This window comes from Spermophilus citellus (assembly GCF_964194105.1).
Source record: "Spermophilus citellus genome assembly, chromosome: 13".
NCBI lineage: Eukaryota > Metazoa > Chordata > Mammalia > Rodentia > Sciuridae > Spermophilus > Spermophilus citellus.
This window is the reverse complement of record NC_138193.1, coordinates 110,296,788-110,313,511: the sequence shown is the minus strand read 5'-3', so window position 1 is coordinate 110,313,511 and position 16,724 is coordinate 110,296,788.

The following is a 16,724-nucleotide window of genomic DNA, read 5'->3' as shown; positions in this document are numbered from 1 at the left end:
AGTTGGGTACAGGAAGATTCCCCCAAACTCATGGTTTGCTGGGGGCAGATCCCCACCCTCAGTATCCTGAGAATTAGTAGTAACCTGGCATGAAAGCCAGAGATGCCAACAATACTCACAATTCCTCTGGCATCGTGGGGACGCTGACTCCAAGATACAAGCATGACACAGCTTGAACACACAGGCATATGGGGCGCAGCAGGGTGGCCCCAAAGGCTGCATCCAGCAGGGCTCAGGTGGCTCCTTGCAGATCTCCTTCCTTCCACAAGCCCCTGGGGTTGGTGGAGCAGGAAGGGGGGAGAAGTCACCCTGCTGTGCTGCCTCCTTGGAATCTGTCAGAGAGCCACCACATCCTCAGTGGAGGAAGAAAGGCAAAGTGGAGATCAAGGTCCTCAAGCCTTTAAGTGATGAGAGAGAATTCAGGCCCAGAGCTCTCTCTCAATTTTAATTTTAATTTTTTTTCTGGTACTGAGCTACATCTTTTTATTTTAAAAATCTTGCCACAGGGTCTTGCTAAGTTGCTCAGGTTGACCTTAAACTTGTGATCCTCCTGCCTCAGCCTTCTGGGTCACTGGGATGACAGGTGTACACCTCTGCATCTGGCTAATTTGAATTTTTTTAGGTTGACACCTAATAGTACTTACTTTTGGTAGATGACGTTATGATTTTACATGTGTATACGGTTAAATGATCAAGTCCGCATCACTAGCATTTTCACTGCTTCAGGTTATCGTCCTACGTTTTGGGGCCTTCACATTCTTCCCTCTAGTTATCTTGGGATGTGTAGTTATATGTCCTAGACAAGAACATCACTTTCCAACTCCCGAAGCTACACCCTCCACATTCTGCCCAGTCCCTCGCCCCTGAGATGTGAGGAGAGGATGTGGTCGGGGGTCCAGGTCTGGTCAGGGTTCCAGCTGTGTCACTAACTCACATAAAACACCCTTCTCTTGGCCTCAGTTGCCAATTTGTAACAGAGAGGGATCAGACTCTGAAGTCTGCAAGGTTCTCTCTGGCTCCAACACTTTGATTTGATACCTTCTGGAGGAGGTTTGGGACCTTGAAAAAAGAAGCCAGCTGCTTTGGGTTTGCCCAGCTCGGAGGCCCGACGGAGGCCCTGGGGGCTTTGGCTCCACCGATTCCAGGCCTCAGGAGTTCTTCCCCAGGCCGGGCCAGCCCCCGTGCTTTCTCACCCTTCTATTCCGGTCTATATGACAAAATGACTAAAAATACCGTGCTGCCCACGGGCTGCCCTCCGGCCAGGGCCCTCCCTTGCACGGATTCATTTCCAGTCTTAGGTGTGCCACAGATGAGGGCCCGGGACAGGCCACGTCTGGAAATTCTGAGTCTCAGTCCCGCTGCTCTGGCTAGGCAGAGTGGCCAGGCCAGGCAGGAAGAGTCCTGGGCACTTTCCACTGTGCAGCTGGGTGAATTTGGCACCACTAGACCTCAGTGTCCTTATCTAGAAAATGGGGGTGACTGTCCCCTTGTTGTTATGCAGTGGGAATCATGTGACATAGCATGGGTGAGGGGCCTGACGCAGGCTGAGGGCTGGATCTATGTCAGTTCCCATTTCCCCCGGTCCCTCCTCTTACGCTGCCCTTTCTGGAGGGTCCTCTTACTAGGAAGCCATGGCCCTGGCTAGCTCCGTCCCACAGCTGACCCAGACTTGGGCGAGCTCTGCAGACAGGCCTTATTGGTTGTTTGCTATGGTCACAATGATGAATGGTGTGGGGACCTCAGGGGATGAAGGCACTCAGGGGCAGGCTGCAAGCCTTCATTGCGGGTCTGAACACCTTATGTCCCCTCACTGTCCCCCCACTTCACAGCAGCTTAAGCCACCACGTGCTGATGCCTCTAGCCTCTGTGGTGAGTTCTGTGGTAAACGGGTAATTAAAGGGTGAGATCAAAGGCAGAGGGTGGGGGGACTCTGCCCGAGGTGACCCCAGGCTCATTGTTTAACCTTCCAGACTCCTAGTTGTCTCCTCTGCAAAGAGAAAAACATAACCTCTCCCCCCACACAGGAGGTGGGGCCAGAGGAGACAGGAACGGGGCGCACACACGTGTACACACGCCTATGGTGACTTAAGCCGCTGTGATGTAGGGGACACACATTCACCAAATGTTCAATGTAGCCTGCACTCAGGTCACGCCTGCTCTGTGGAGAGGTGGTCACCCTGCCACTTCTGGTCACTGAGGTGGGACACCCGCCTTGTGTGCTTGATGGCCTGCAAGGTGCTCATCAAATCCAGGGCCAGAATCCAGGGCCTCATTAATCCTCCATGTTCCTGGGCCTCGGCACCGTTGACTGCCACCAGGAAGCTTGTGTCGTGACCTCTCAGGTTCTAGAACAGAGGCCCGCCAACCTGCCCGTGACCCTAAGTGCTCCCCTGTGAGTCAGCGCAGGAGGGTGGAGTGCTGCTGTCCATGTGCAGCGAGGACAGAGGGAAACTCGCCTCTCTCCTCTGTCACTTTTCTCTTGTGGTGCAGGGGACGGAACTCAGGGCCTCAGGCCTGCCAGCAGATGCTCTCCCACTGAGCCTACCCTGGCCCTCCTTTCACTTCCGTGTTGTGCCCAGGTGTTAAAGAAGGTGTGCTGTGAAAACGCAGGAACACCTCCTGCCCGGCCTGCCCGAAGCTGCCACTCTCAGTCTGTCCACCTGCTTCTGGCGAGGACTCTACTTCGGCTGACACACTTGTAAAATTGCTCTTGACTTTTTTGGTGTGGACACAATAACTGACTTCTCATCAGGGAGAATGGAAATTGAGTTCACCTGCCCTTAGCTCTCCTGAGACAGGTGAAGCCTTCCTGTGTCTCTTCCTTCCTATGAACCAGGATTTAACTTTGACATTCTATAGTCACTGTACCTCGGAAACACTGATATAGTATTTTTTTTTTAAAACAATGTAGTAAATGATGACTGCTTTTTCTTCCCTGCAATAATTTTTTTTAAATCTCTTTTGATTGTTTGATTTTCAGTATATTAATCACTCCAGACTTTGCACCAGGCATCTCGGGGTCCTCCTGAGACATCCCCAGGCATCACGGCTCTATCCAGCTCCATCTGTCTCTCCAGGCATTTTCCAGCCACCTGACTCTGGGCCTTGTGCCTCGGGTTCTGCTCTCTTACCTTCCAGAGCTGTTGTAAGAAATCCAGCCTACCTCTCTTGTTGTAGGGACAAATGAGGCAAGGCACCGAAGACAGCAGGAAACAGTTTTATTTGGCTGCAGCCAGGTGCAGAGGGCACAGCTTTTGCTGTGATCAATCAATCCCCTGAACCCCAAGTTGAGGGAGTTTCAGGGTTTTATACCCAGCATGTAAGGGGAGGGGCTCAGAAGTTCACAGTCTGCAGAAGTTCACATAAAAGCAGCTTTTTCTTTCACTGTTCTGGGCAAATTAACCCTTCAAGGACAATACCTGAGAAGGGGAGAGCTTCTTCTCCCCTTTCTTTCCTCCCCCTGCCAGCTGTTACCATGGGCCCATTTGTAACTTATCTTAAGAATTTAGACATCTCTGTGAAGTCCAGCTCAAGGCCAGAGGCCTTGTTTGCACATTTTTTCAAAGTACTATACTGGACATGTTTGTGAAAAACTAGTAAGGGGTGTCCAACACCTGGAGTGCTGGTATCTTCTTGGCCAGTGGCCAAGTAAACAGGGCAACACGAAAATAGGAAGTTTATCTACATTGGACTCTGCTGCAGAGACTCTTTTGCTGACAGTCCTAAAATCAGCCATGGTGAAGAGGGATTTTCTGTGGAGAAAGGGGGTGCCACTTCACTCTCTCTGCCCCTGGCCATCACGAGGTGAGCAGATTTGCTCCATCACACACTTGTCACCATGGTGCTAGGCCTCGTGTCAGGCCCTGAATCATCAGAGCTATGCAGAGCAGGCGGTGGCCTGCTCTGAGTTACTCCATCATGTGTAGAGCATTCTTCAGGCTGTGCCTAGACCTGAGTTCCTCCACTTTGTGTTTAAGTGCTGAGGTGGAAGGACTCCACGCCTTGTTTGTACGAGTAACCAACCACCATCTGCCTGGCACAACCATGAGGCATAAACTGATAAATAACTCAATCGTGCTAATAAGAAAGATCACCCATGAACTTACCAAATCAATCAAAAGCTCATGGGTGCATGAGTGTATCAAACTCATATCAAAAACCCAGGCCCATGAGCTTATCAACACACCAGGTAACCAAATGACTGACTCAGGCCCCTCACTTGAGACCTGTAAAAGGAGGCACACCCTGAGATTGGACATGATAGCACACAGCACAGGGGTATGGATTACCCCAAATGGGAATTAGTAATTAGTCCAGCTCTGATTACACAAAGAACCGGGCCCAAAGAGGTGCAGCCAAGATTTCTTACCAATACAGCCTCCTGCCCAGTCCTCCCAAAAGGCCAAGACTTAATCATTTTAGTGCATTAGGTCCTGAGCCCATCCGTCCACCCCTCTGCCCACCCTCTCTCCCGGGTGTGTCTCACTTTCACTTACCTTGCACTAATCCTGCCCTGAACGCTCCCTGAGGCTACCTCCTTGTGTACTGTACCAACCCTCCACCTCCGGTAATAACGGGCCCCTGTTAGTGAAGGGTGGAGGGGACATTGGAGCCCACGGCCTCTCTAGCTACTCTGAATGAATGCTCCTTGTTTTAGCAACCCAATCCAGTTTTTATACTTGGGTGTGTGTATATAAAATATATCAAATTGCTTTGTGTGTTCTGAAATGTTTCTTGTTCTGTAACTTGATGTTTTCCTCAACAACTCATCTTGGGACCTGACGATGTTGGTGCTCACACAGCCCTTGTCTACCCTCGCCTGCTCTCTGGAATTCCACTGCATGGACATTGCATATGTCCCTCGTGCTATTGACTGTCCTATAGGGGGTTTTCAGTCCCTCCCTGTTACAAATGATTTGGAGACAACCCTCCTCCTGGCTCCTGTGCACTCAGGTACAAATGTTTCTCTAGATTCTCAGAAGGAGACTCCCTGGGTCGTAGGATGCTTTCAGTGTGGCCAGACACTGTTGAGTTTCTCTATGAAACCATGGTACCCATTCTCCCATCCGTGGTATGCAAGAGGACCCCTGGCCTTCAAACTCACCAACACTCGATGGTGTTAGACTTTGATTTTTGCCAATCTGGTGAAGAAACATGGTAACTTGTAGTTTTAATTTGCATTGTTTGTTTACTAATTCTATTGAGTGAACCCATTTAACTTTCTTCTGAAAATTGCCTACTCGTGTATTTTTCCCTTTGTCTTTCTGTCATTGTTTTACAGAAGTTCTGTAAACATCTGTGTTAGCTACCCTTCATCCATCATGTTTCACACTTATTTTCCTCTAATCAATACTTGCTTTTTGTTTGTAGTATCTTTTGTCACACAAAAGTTTTAATTTCCAATGTAGTCAAATTTGATGTTTTTTTAGTCTGTGATTTTTGCTTTCAGTGCTTAAGTACACTTTATACCAAGGTCACAGACATTGGACTGGATTATAAAACCTGTGAACATCCTCAATTGTAAATGGTCTTCTAATTATTTTACGGTGTTTCTGATGTCATTAGGTCTTGGATTCATGTGAACTCTATTCTCCTGTATGGGGTGAGATAGGAACATAATCACATATTTTTCATACAGATAGTAGATTGCCTGGGTACTATTGATTCAATTGCTCGTCCTTTTCTCACTGATTGATGATGCCGTTCTATCTAAACCGAGTTTCCTTCCATGTATGAGTCTCTTCCTGGCCACTGTTCAGCCTCACTCTCTGCAGGTCCATTTATGCATCAATACATTTTTGGTTTCAGAGAATGGTCTTTCTTAATTCAACTCTAGCCTCCTGTTCAGAAGCAACCAAAAGGTTCAAATGGCCAATAGGAGCATGTCCACATTTCTTAGCACCATGAACAGGGCCTGTTGTAACCAAATCCCTGCCTACTGGGGATCTCTCCACCATGTTTCCCTGAGTCCCTGTGACATGATCGAATCACCCGGGGGGGCCTTGGCTCAGGAGATCTATGTGCAGTCCCTCCAGCCCACACTGAGGTTTCCTGTTTCTGAAGTTGTGTTGACTGTCCCTCCCTGCAATGCCCTTCCTCCTGTTTTCTGCCCGATGGGCACAACTGAACACCTTCTAGACGCAGTCCCACCTCCCCAGCCAGGGCCCTCCTCTGTGCTCCCCGGCTCTTTGCTCCTCTCTGTCATGGCTCTGAGGATGTTCACTGATTTTAGAATCTAGCTAGGGTCCTCCACCAGAGAGCCCAGGAGGGCCTCTCATTTCTGCCTCTGCTGTCCCCCGTCACTGGCTCGGCTGAGTCTCGCTTTCTGGCAGGCAGCAACACTGCGTTCACTGAATGCCTGCCAGGTGCCCTCCACTCTCCTGTTTCGGATGTGCAGCAACACTGAGTTCTGCTCTTCAGAGCAGGGCTCTGAGGCACAGGAATCGATATTGTCCAGAAGGGCCACGTGACTATGTGCATCAAAGGTTCAACCAGACCAGACGTGGCTGACTTTACAACCCACACTCCCCGCTACAGTCTATACTGGGTCTCAGTAAACGTTTGCCAAAAGAAAGAACAAACATGTGGCACCAGCCACAAAGGACAGCCCCTGAGGTGGGGCCCTGGCCACAGGCACATTGAGGGGCAGCTTCTGGCAGTGCTCAGCAGGCCCTGACCCAAACCTAAGACCTCCTGCCTGCCCTGTGTGGCACCCAGGGCTGGCGTTTGTGGGACAGACTCCACTATGTTGTCAGGGGAACAAGGCCTCCTGCCACAGCCACTCGCCCCGCCGGCTGCCAACACCCACCACACCCAGCTTGGGGCTTTGGTTGGCTCCCCTCACACGCACTCTGATTTTGTGGGTTTGCTCGTCAGGGTGAGAGGTGCCGCCTGGGCTGAGCTCATCCCCTCTGGTTCCCCAGTGCCACCCACTGACGTCACCTGGCATGGAGCTTTCACAACTGGCCCAGGAGAAATTTGGAAGGTTGACCATCCCCAACCATGTATCATAATGGTCCCTGGACCTCCTGTTCTGAGGGCAGTGTCTCCCACCAGGGACAAGACCTCTGACTTGGAGTACAGCCACTAGATGGGGAAGGAGAGGTGGCAGCTGATAACAGAGCTGGACTCCAGGAACTCCTGTGCCTGGCCCTTGGCTCAGTGGACCAGGACCCTGTGTGGAGCTCGGCTGCCCAGTGGCCAAAGTGGGGCATCAGAAGGGGCAGGCCCAGGAGCCCAGAGTCTGGGTCTGAGTCAAGGCCCGCTGTGAACCCCACCTTTCAAAATCAGGTGCTTGTTCATTCATCCATCATTTACCAGGCACAGGTTTGTGCAGGTCCTGCGCTGGGCCCTGCGGACACCCCGACGAGGCACACTGCCTTCTCCAGCCCTGCTGCCGTCTCATGGGGGTGCTAAGCATGTTCTCAAGGCAGTGGTAATCCCCAAACCTGGAAGACTCTTTCTAGCTCCCCACACCTATGGCTGCCACCGTGGCAGGCCCGTTGTTTTGAAAGGATCTTAACCTACACACGTGTAGGTGGTGTAGGGTCCTCCTGGCCTTGGCCTCAGACCCCTGGGCTGCACTCGGAATCCCACATTTACTGGACAAATGGGGGTTCCTTAACCTTTAACCTGTCCTGCATTTTTTCAGTTCTGAAATGGGACAATAGGACCTGCCTCAGGGGATGACCGAGGACAAAGGGCAATTGTTCACACAGGGTTCCCACATCCTTCAGGGGGCACACTTCATGCTCACGGAATACATCCCCTGTCCTTTCCTGTCCGAGAAGACAAACTTTTCTTGAAGAGCCATCATTCTGGAACTGGCCACCTCATGTGGGTCCCTTAGGAGGACAGTGAGTTTCACACCACCTGGGACAAGGAGGAGGAAGTGGCCAGGAGCAGGGGACCCACATGCACAGAGAGAGTGCCACTGACTGTGCTGCCCGCGGCCCACACTTGGCCTTGTGGGCTGCACCTTGCAAGGTCACAGTTCACTGAGGGACGGCTTTGGAGAAGAGCCCCGGGGACAGCAGTGAGCGCCCTTCTTTCCCGCAGAACACCCCACCTGTGAGCTCTGGGCTTGGTGCTGGCGGGTCTCCCCAGGGGCCCTGCCCTAGATCTTGGGGGGAGACTTCTATCTCCCGCTGTGAACCCCACCTTCTCTCCCTCCCTTCCCAGCCAGAGGCATCTTGGGAGAGGTTTTTGTGGGCTCAGCAGCTGTGCCTTGTGGGCGTGGCCCCATGGGTCCAGCCACACAGAGCCTCACCTGGGTGGTTTCACAGCCACCTTCCCTCAGGGGCTGCCGTGTGGGCTCTTCGGGGGCTGCCCCCCCCCCCCCCCCCCCCGCGCCGCTCCAGCCTGTTGGCCCTGCCGTGTGTCTACAGAAGGAACGTCTGTCCTTGCCCTCACGGAGCTTGGTAACGTGACATGATGGCGGTCTCCACTGGCCTCCACCTCAGCTGGCAGAAGTGTGCAAGGGCAGAGCCCTGGGTTCTCCTTCCCTGACTCTGAGGCTGAGGACAAAAGATCCTGTTGGACCCCAGTGACATCCAGGTCACCTGAACTCCCTTGCGTCTTTCACCCAAGGCCCAAAGAGGTCAGGCCACAGCATTTGCTTAGCTTAGTGGCACGCCAAGGGTCCATTTTATAGATAAAGCAATCAAGGCACCAAGAGCTTAAAAGTCACTGAGATACTTAGGTGCTCCTGACATTTTTGATGGAATAGGACGATGATCACGATGGCTGTGTAAACAGGTGGCTGTGGTGGTGCACAACTGTAATCCCAGCAACTCAGAGATGGAGGCAGGATTGCTGGTTCAAGGCCACCCTTGGCAACTTAGCATAACCCTGTCTCAAGATAAAACACTAGGGCTAAGGATGTAGATGGGTGGTGGAGCACCCTGGGCTTGATCCCTGGTACCAAAAACAAACAAACAAACAAAAAACAAAACAAACAAAAACAATTATGTAAACAACCTGATCCATACAAAAAAAGAAATCTTAGGAAAAACTTGAAGGGAATAAGCCAACACGTGAACATGGGTATAGTGGTTTCTTTAGGTTTTGACACTAGGGTGTTTTTGGTTTTTTTTATTTTCCTCACTTTTTTCTATACTTAAAAATAAAAGGGTTTAAGCATGTTCCCATGTGTGTGGCTCTCCAGTTTTCAAGGCACTGTCACCGCTGTGCTGTGCACATCATCCGTTTCCTATGCTGACTTTGGAAGTTGGGCAGACAGACCGCCATATATCCATTTAAAGAGGTGGAGATTGTGGCTCAGCCAGGTTAACTCACTTTGCCAAGGCCACACAGTGGTGCAGCCAGGGCAGTCGTTCAGGCCCTTGACCCTGGCTCATTGCATCATGTGAAACCACAGCTGCTCAGGATCCTGGTTCATAGAGTATCCGAGTCACCCAGTGCCCATGTCGTAGTGTGGGCCTGTGAGATCCAGGTCTGTGAGTCCTGAAGCTTCTACAGTTTGGGAGACCCTTTTTACAAAAAAAGAGAACAAGATACGAGTTCAAGACTGGGTATTGCTTTAGTATGCTCTTTGTCACTGGGACCAAAATACCTGACAAGAACAACTTGGAGGAGAAGTTTATTTGGGACTCGGGGTTTCAGGGGCAGGCTGATTACACTGAACCACTTCCATCATGGACAGGCAGTGGTTTGTCCATCTTTCCTAGTGACCCACAAGCAAAGTTTTTGTTTCCTGTCCCTGAAATCTTATGCTCTGCTGGCCTAGAAGTACCAGAGAAAGGAATGCTTCTACCAGGAGGCACAACGATGATTATTGAACTGGAAGTTAAGACTTCCCCCGGCCACTGTGAGCTCCTTATGCCTCTGAGTCGACAGGCTAAGAAGGGAGCTATGGTGCTGGTGGGGTAATTGATCCAGATGACCAAGACGAAATTGGACTGTTACTCCACAATGGAGGTAAGGAAGAGTGTGCCTGAAGTACAGATTTTTTTTCATATATATATATATATATATGGTCCTTTATTTATATGTGGTGCTGAGAATTGAACCCAGGGCCTCACACATGCTAGACAAGTGCTCTACCACTGAGCCACAACCCCAGTTCAGGAGATTCTTAAAGATGTCTGTTAGAATTACCATATCCTGTTGTTAAGGTCAATGGGAAACTACAGCAACTGAATGCAGGTAGGTGATGAGAGTCTCAGACCCTTCAGGAACAAAGGTGTGGGTTACCCTTCAAGTAAAGAACCAAGACCTGCTGAGGTGCTTGCTGAAGGCAGAGGGAATACAGAATGGGTGGTAGAAGAAGGTGGTTATGAACATCAACTATGGCCACGTGACCAGTTACAGAAATGCGGATTGAAATTGCCATGAGTATTTTTCCTGATTGGTAAGAATATGTTTGTGCGTATATACACATAAGACAATGTTGTTTACTCTATCCACTTGTTCCTTTATCATACAACATAATATGTATTGAATTATTGTGGGTATTTAAAGCAATATTAAATCTACATTATAATATTTAAGTTGTGGGATGTCAGAAGAGTAAGTATCACTCAAGAAACTTTTACTCCTCTGTGGGGCTGGGATTGTAGCTCAGTGGTGGAGTGCTTGCTAGCATATGTGAGGTACTGGGTTTGATTCTCAGCACACATATAAATTTAAAAAAAATAAAGTTCTATCAACAACTAAAAAAAATTAAAAAAAAAAACCTTTTACTCCTCTGAAAGAAGAGAAGGCAAATGGCAAATGTAGACAAGTTCTTTGTCAGAACGTAAGATAAATGGTGTCTGGTCCAATTCCCAATAGAGTCCTTATTTCCCTCTGAAACCTCATGAGCACGACACGTTCTACCAGCATTCTGGTCTTCTGCGCTCCCACCAGGATCACCAACACTCTACTTAAAATTCTAAGATTTCTCCAGCCTGTATTTCTAAACTTTCCCAAATTACAAAGGCTTATGAACCACATGGTCAGATGAGTCACAACAGTGACCCCACTTCTGGTTCCAATTTCTGTGTTAGTTAGCTTTTTATCACTGTGGCCAAAATACCCAACAAGAACCACTTACAGAAGGAAAAATTTATTTTGGAGCTCATGGTTTCAGGGGAATCAGATCATAGGTGGTTGACTGCATTGCTCCTGGCCCAAGGAGAAGCAGAACTTCATGGCAGAAGGTTCCAGGAGAAGAAAACTGCTCAGCCCATGGTGGGGTCAGGAAGCAGAACCAAAAGGAAGTGGGGAGGGGGCCCCAGGGCAGATGGCACCCTTCCAGGGCATGCCCCAAGTTACCCACCTACACCAGCCATGCCCCAACTACCTCCCTACAGTTACCACCCAGTCTGTCCATCCAAACTAGGTTAAAGCTCTCCCAATCCAATGAACTTACCTCAATATACTCCTGGGACACCTCGTATCCGAACCTTAACAGGTATGAAAGTAAATATTTATTTTGGAGTTACAAATTTTAAAAGGATAACATCTATTAAAAGCAACACAAAATCCAGAAAAAGAACACATTTTTATTAGTTGCCTGATATATTTCCATAATACTTTCCCCCCTACAGTTTAAATCTGTGAGACCCTCTTCATTTAACAATAATTTTGTGTTAATGTTCTATAGGACAATTATTAATGATTAATTTGCACTAAACATCTGATTTCACAGCCTGACTCCTTTAGTACCACTACACTACAGATTTGTGTCCCCAAAAGGTAGTAATTTAGATTAATTTTATTTTGTAAGATTCCAAGCATAAAAGAAAAAAATATGGTGTGTTTATAATGGTAAACATTGCATTATTGACTCTGTCATTTAAAATTTTTTTTAGTTATAGATGGACACAATATTCTTATTTTATTTATTTTATGTGGTGCTTCACACGTGCTAAGCGAGTGCTCTACCACTGAGCATAACCCCAGCCCCTTGACTCTCTTATTGATGAGAGAATTTCTGTTTTGACCAGATATTGATGAGACTTAGTTCATTAATTTTTAGGCAATTTTACATATGAGATTATTGATTTTTTTCCTTTCTTGTTCTATTCCTAATATTGCTTCCCCATCTCCACCTACTTCTGGTGCCCCATGTGAGTTAATATCATGGCATGTCTCTAATCCTGCCCTTCCATGTCACCAGCAGGCTGAGTGTGTACAGTGGACTGTTATTCCCAACCTCTCTGGTTAGCAGTAACTACACTCCGCAAGAAGAGGTATGTGAACCGCAAGAAGGTGACCTGCTAAATCTGAGCTAAAGTAACCCCACTCAACTGCTCTCCCTGCATCCACATGGCCACTCCAATGCCACCTGTGCCACCTGTGCCAGTGCTGCCAGAACAAGTCGCCATAAACAGCAGAAAGTCACCATCTCCAGGTCTGGAAGCGGGAAGTCTGGAACTGAGGTGCTGGCAGGGCTGGGTCCTCTGAAGGCTCCAGGGGAGGCTCCTTCCTGGTCTTTGGTGTCTCTCTAGTTTTGCGGGCACTATTGGAGCTCCTTGGCTTGTAGACCATCACTGCAGTCTTGGCCACCATCTTCACGTGATGTTCTCTGTGGCTTCTCTTTTTATAAAGACTCAGTCATGCTGGATGAAGGGGCCACCCTACTCCACTCTGACTTGGTCTTGAATAATTACATCTGCAATGACCCCATTTCCCAATAAGTTTACATTCTTAGATCCTGGGAGAGATGGCAGTTAGGGATGACACTGGTCTACCTAGTGCACAGGGTAAGTCACGGTGGAAAGAGATGAGATTGAATGCTGGTCTTGTGTTCTGTACAGACAACAGGTCTGCTGGTGAGTGGGAGGAAGTAGAGGCAAGGGTGGCCACCGTGAGGGCTTCATGGCGATCATGGGGAATCTTGTACATCTCATTTGGCAGATGAAAAGGAGACTCAGAGCAGCTCGCTAGCTCCCTGTGGGTCACACGGCAGGGCTTGGATGGGAACTGACATCTGTGGACGCCAAAGCCCAAGGGTCTGCCCTCCTCAGCCCCCAGCTCAGCCCTACAGCCTTGGCACCCAAGTGGGTGTGAAACTGCAAGAACACACTACACACACATCCTACCCAACCACAGGCACACCACACAGATACCATGCATACCCACAGCCTCTACATATGCACCCATCACACCAACATACACTCTACATGCACAAACCAAACCCCCATGCACCTCCATGCCCCACCTACCACATACACACTCCACAGCCCCACATACTCCACCCCACAAAATACACACCCACATGCATGCACAATCCCCACCTCACGCTCACACATATGCTAAACACATACACCACACATTGTACCACACACATACCACGTGCACACTACATATACACACCTCCCAAATACACACAACACACACACACACACACACACACACACACATACTGAGTGTGATTACCTTGAAGGGGGGCTCAGCACAGGAGCTCACAGACCCAGCCCCCAACTCCAGGCTCCTGGACCCAGACCAACCTGGTTTGAATCTTGCTCTCACACTTTCTGCCTGTAGGACCTTAGGCCAGTTGTCAAGTTGCTGCCCCGTGGTTTCCTCACATGTAAATGAGGTGGCAGTGGCCATTTCAGGGCTGCAGAGGGATTAGAAATAGCCTTAAGAGCCAGAGACCACTCTTGGGCCAAGTTTGGGTTCCAGTTTACTTTGGTTTCCCTGCTTGGGTCCCCAAAACATCACCATCGGGGAGGCTTTTTGGAAAGGGCTGTGAAAACATGGGGTAGGTGGCAATCAAGGCTACAGATGTGTGCTCAAGTTCAAGAGATGACATGAGCCAGGGGCCGTGACAGCCTGGGCCTCCAGTGTCCCATCAAAACAGCTCTTCAGAAGCGAATCAGCTATAGAGGGGCCTGGGTGGCTCCTTTCTGAGCTTTCCCTGTGATTTGTCAGTCCCTGGAGATGACAAGGTCTGTTGAAAAGGAGATTAATTGGAAACGCACATGTGTAGGGGAAAGTCCCTTTATTTAGCAACTTTCCAGCCCAGAGCCAGGGCAGACGGCAGAGGGGCTCCCCTCTCCCTCAGCTCAGCAGCCCCTGCTCTTCATAACTGAGCTGGTTCAGATTTCTTCCAAAGTCTTCGCCTTCATCTGTGCTGACACCTCAGGCAGGGTCTCCCTTAAATGATGCAGGATTGCTCCTGAGCAGACACACACACACACACACACACACACACACACACACACACAAACACACACCCACAAAGATGCAAAGTGTGATTTTCTTGAATGCCTGTAAATGAGATTATTTCTGTGCACGCGTGTGTGTTGTGTTAGAAAGAGACTTTAGGTAAAAATATCTGCATTCTAATTTAGTCTCCATTGTGGCCTTTTGTGTCTCAGCCAGGACATTAAACTCTCTGAGCCTCCATTTCTTCATTCATCAAGTGGGGACAGGAAGGGTGCTCTGTTAAACTGGACAGAGTGAGGAGCCTGGCCCAGAGAGCAATAAGTAAATAACTGGTGTGTTTGTCCCTCCTTTGAGAAGTTTATCAGCTATGAATCTCTTGGTCTGAGAATATATTTTGGAAAATGTCGATCTAACCATGTGTGCCTTTTGTCTGTCATGTATGGCTTTGGTACGCCTTGATCAACCACTCTGACTGGTCATGACTTGAGGTTGTGGAAACGGGAAAGTCCTTACCTGGGCTTCTGGAGTTCAAGGTCTAGTGGGCATAGGATGAGTGAAGGGCCCCCTACACCGTCCCCACTGTCCTGAAGTGCAAAGTCCTGAAGTGCAAGTCTGACCTGCTCCCTTGCCCTCTGCACAGATCCCTGCAGTCACAGCAGAGCCCTCGATGGCCTCAGCCCACGTGCCCTTGTCTGAACTCCCTTCCAGCTCTCTGACCACAGGCTTGGACGCCTCCTCATCCCTGTTCAAGCCCACACTCTCCTGGTGTCCCTGTCCTTGTATCCAACTTAGGCACTGACATCTGGTGTTCGTCAGGAACACTCCTCTTGCCTGGGGGCCCTCAAGGACACAAGATGTATTTTGCTCACGTTAATACCCTGGGACAAAGCCCAGGGACTGAGCAGGTGCCCATCAATTCAGTTGAACTGAATATTTGTTTTAAGAAACAAACTTCTTTTTTTAAAATGCCTCTTATTAGTCAGCAGTTTTGGAAAAAGAAACCACCCCCCCCAGAAATGTGTGACCAGCCACCCTGCTGAGAGGAGGCGGCCCCTGGCGGGCCAGGCTGCCACCTTGACCAGACACAGGAGCCAGAGTAACCTCGCGTGGCTCCTCTGCCGCTCTGCCCGGCCCTGCACTTTCTATTTCCAGTTCTGCTTTATGCATCTGGCTGCTTGGGCTCTTTTTGGCAAGTCATTTTAGAAAGAGGGAGGGGATTTGTTTTTGAGAGTGCTCACTGATACTCCCGGAGGGCCGAGCATCTCTAACGCACTGCTCTGCTCTGCCCGTTCACTGCCTAGAGCTCTGCTGCTCTGCAAAAACGTGTCCGTGCAAACTTCCTCCCTTCCCACTCTCCTTTGCCTGGAACAGTGTCTGTGGTTGTCCCAGCCTCCCTGAGACCCACTCCATTCTCATCTCCAGCACTGCCCTGGCCCATCTCTTAGGTGGCTTATGCCATCTTGCATCTGCCTGTTGAGCCCCAGAACCACACAGCTGAAAGACGGTCGTGCAAGGACTGCGTGGGGGCTGCACCCCGTGTTGTCCCATCCCTCCCGCACTGCAATGGGACTTTCAGCCAGCTCCTCAGAATAAAGACTACATTTCCCAGCCTCCTTTGCTTCCTGGCTAGATCTCAGGCAAGTAGACTCCACACTTCCAGACTGTGTCCTAAAGGGAAGTAGGATGTGGTGGTGGTTGTGCTTCTTAGTGGACCCGGGGAGGAGGTGGCACCTTAGGGCCAACAGAGCAGTAAGATAGAAAGAGGCTGGGACTCGGATGGCTTTTCAGGGCAGAACCACTACACCTGCTTGGAGTTCTACATGACAGGGAAAGGCTGTCTTGCTTAAAATCACACTTACAAGCTTTAAAAAAAAAAAAAAAAAAAACGGCTTTGAGTACCTATTACACAGCAAAACCCAATATCCTCATTGGTTCTGATTTTGATGTAGGCTTAGCTGACAAAGCTCTAGAGGGTTTTTTGTGCCAGGGACTGGCAGGATGCTTAACCACTGAGCAACATTCCCAGCCCTGTTTACTCTTCATGTTGTAACAGGGTCTCACTAAATTGCTTAGGACCTCACTAAGTTGCTGAGACTGGCTTTGAGCTTGCAATCCTCCTGCCTCAGCCTCCTGGTCTCTGGAATTACAGGCATGCGCCACCATGCCAGGCAGCTCTAGATTTTTTTTTTTTTTTTGAGAATTTTAATATTTATTTTTTTTTTAGTTTTCGGCAGACACAACATCTTTGTTTGTATGTGGTGCTGAGGATCGAACCCGGGCCACACGCATGCCAGGTGAGCGCGCTACCGCTTGAGCCACATCCCCTGCCCTCTAGATTTTAAAGGGACTCAAAAATCACATTTTTTTTTTTTTGTGGCAGGCAGCTGCTGCGATTTGAATGTGCCCCCACTCACATGTTAATGGCATTTGGAAGTGAGACTTTGAGGTAATTAGGATTAGATGAAGTCATGAGAGGGGGTCCCTATGATGGCATTAGTGGCTTTATAAGAAGATAAAGAGAGACCCAAATTAACACACTTGCTCTGTCTTGCTATGAGACGCCCTCTGCCATGTTACAACACAGCAAGGCCTCATCGGAGGCT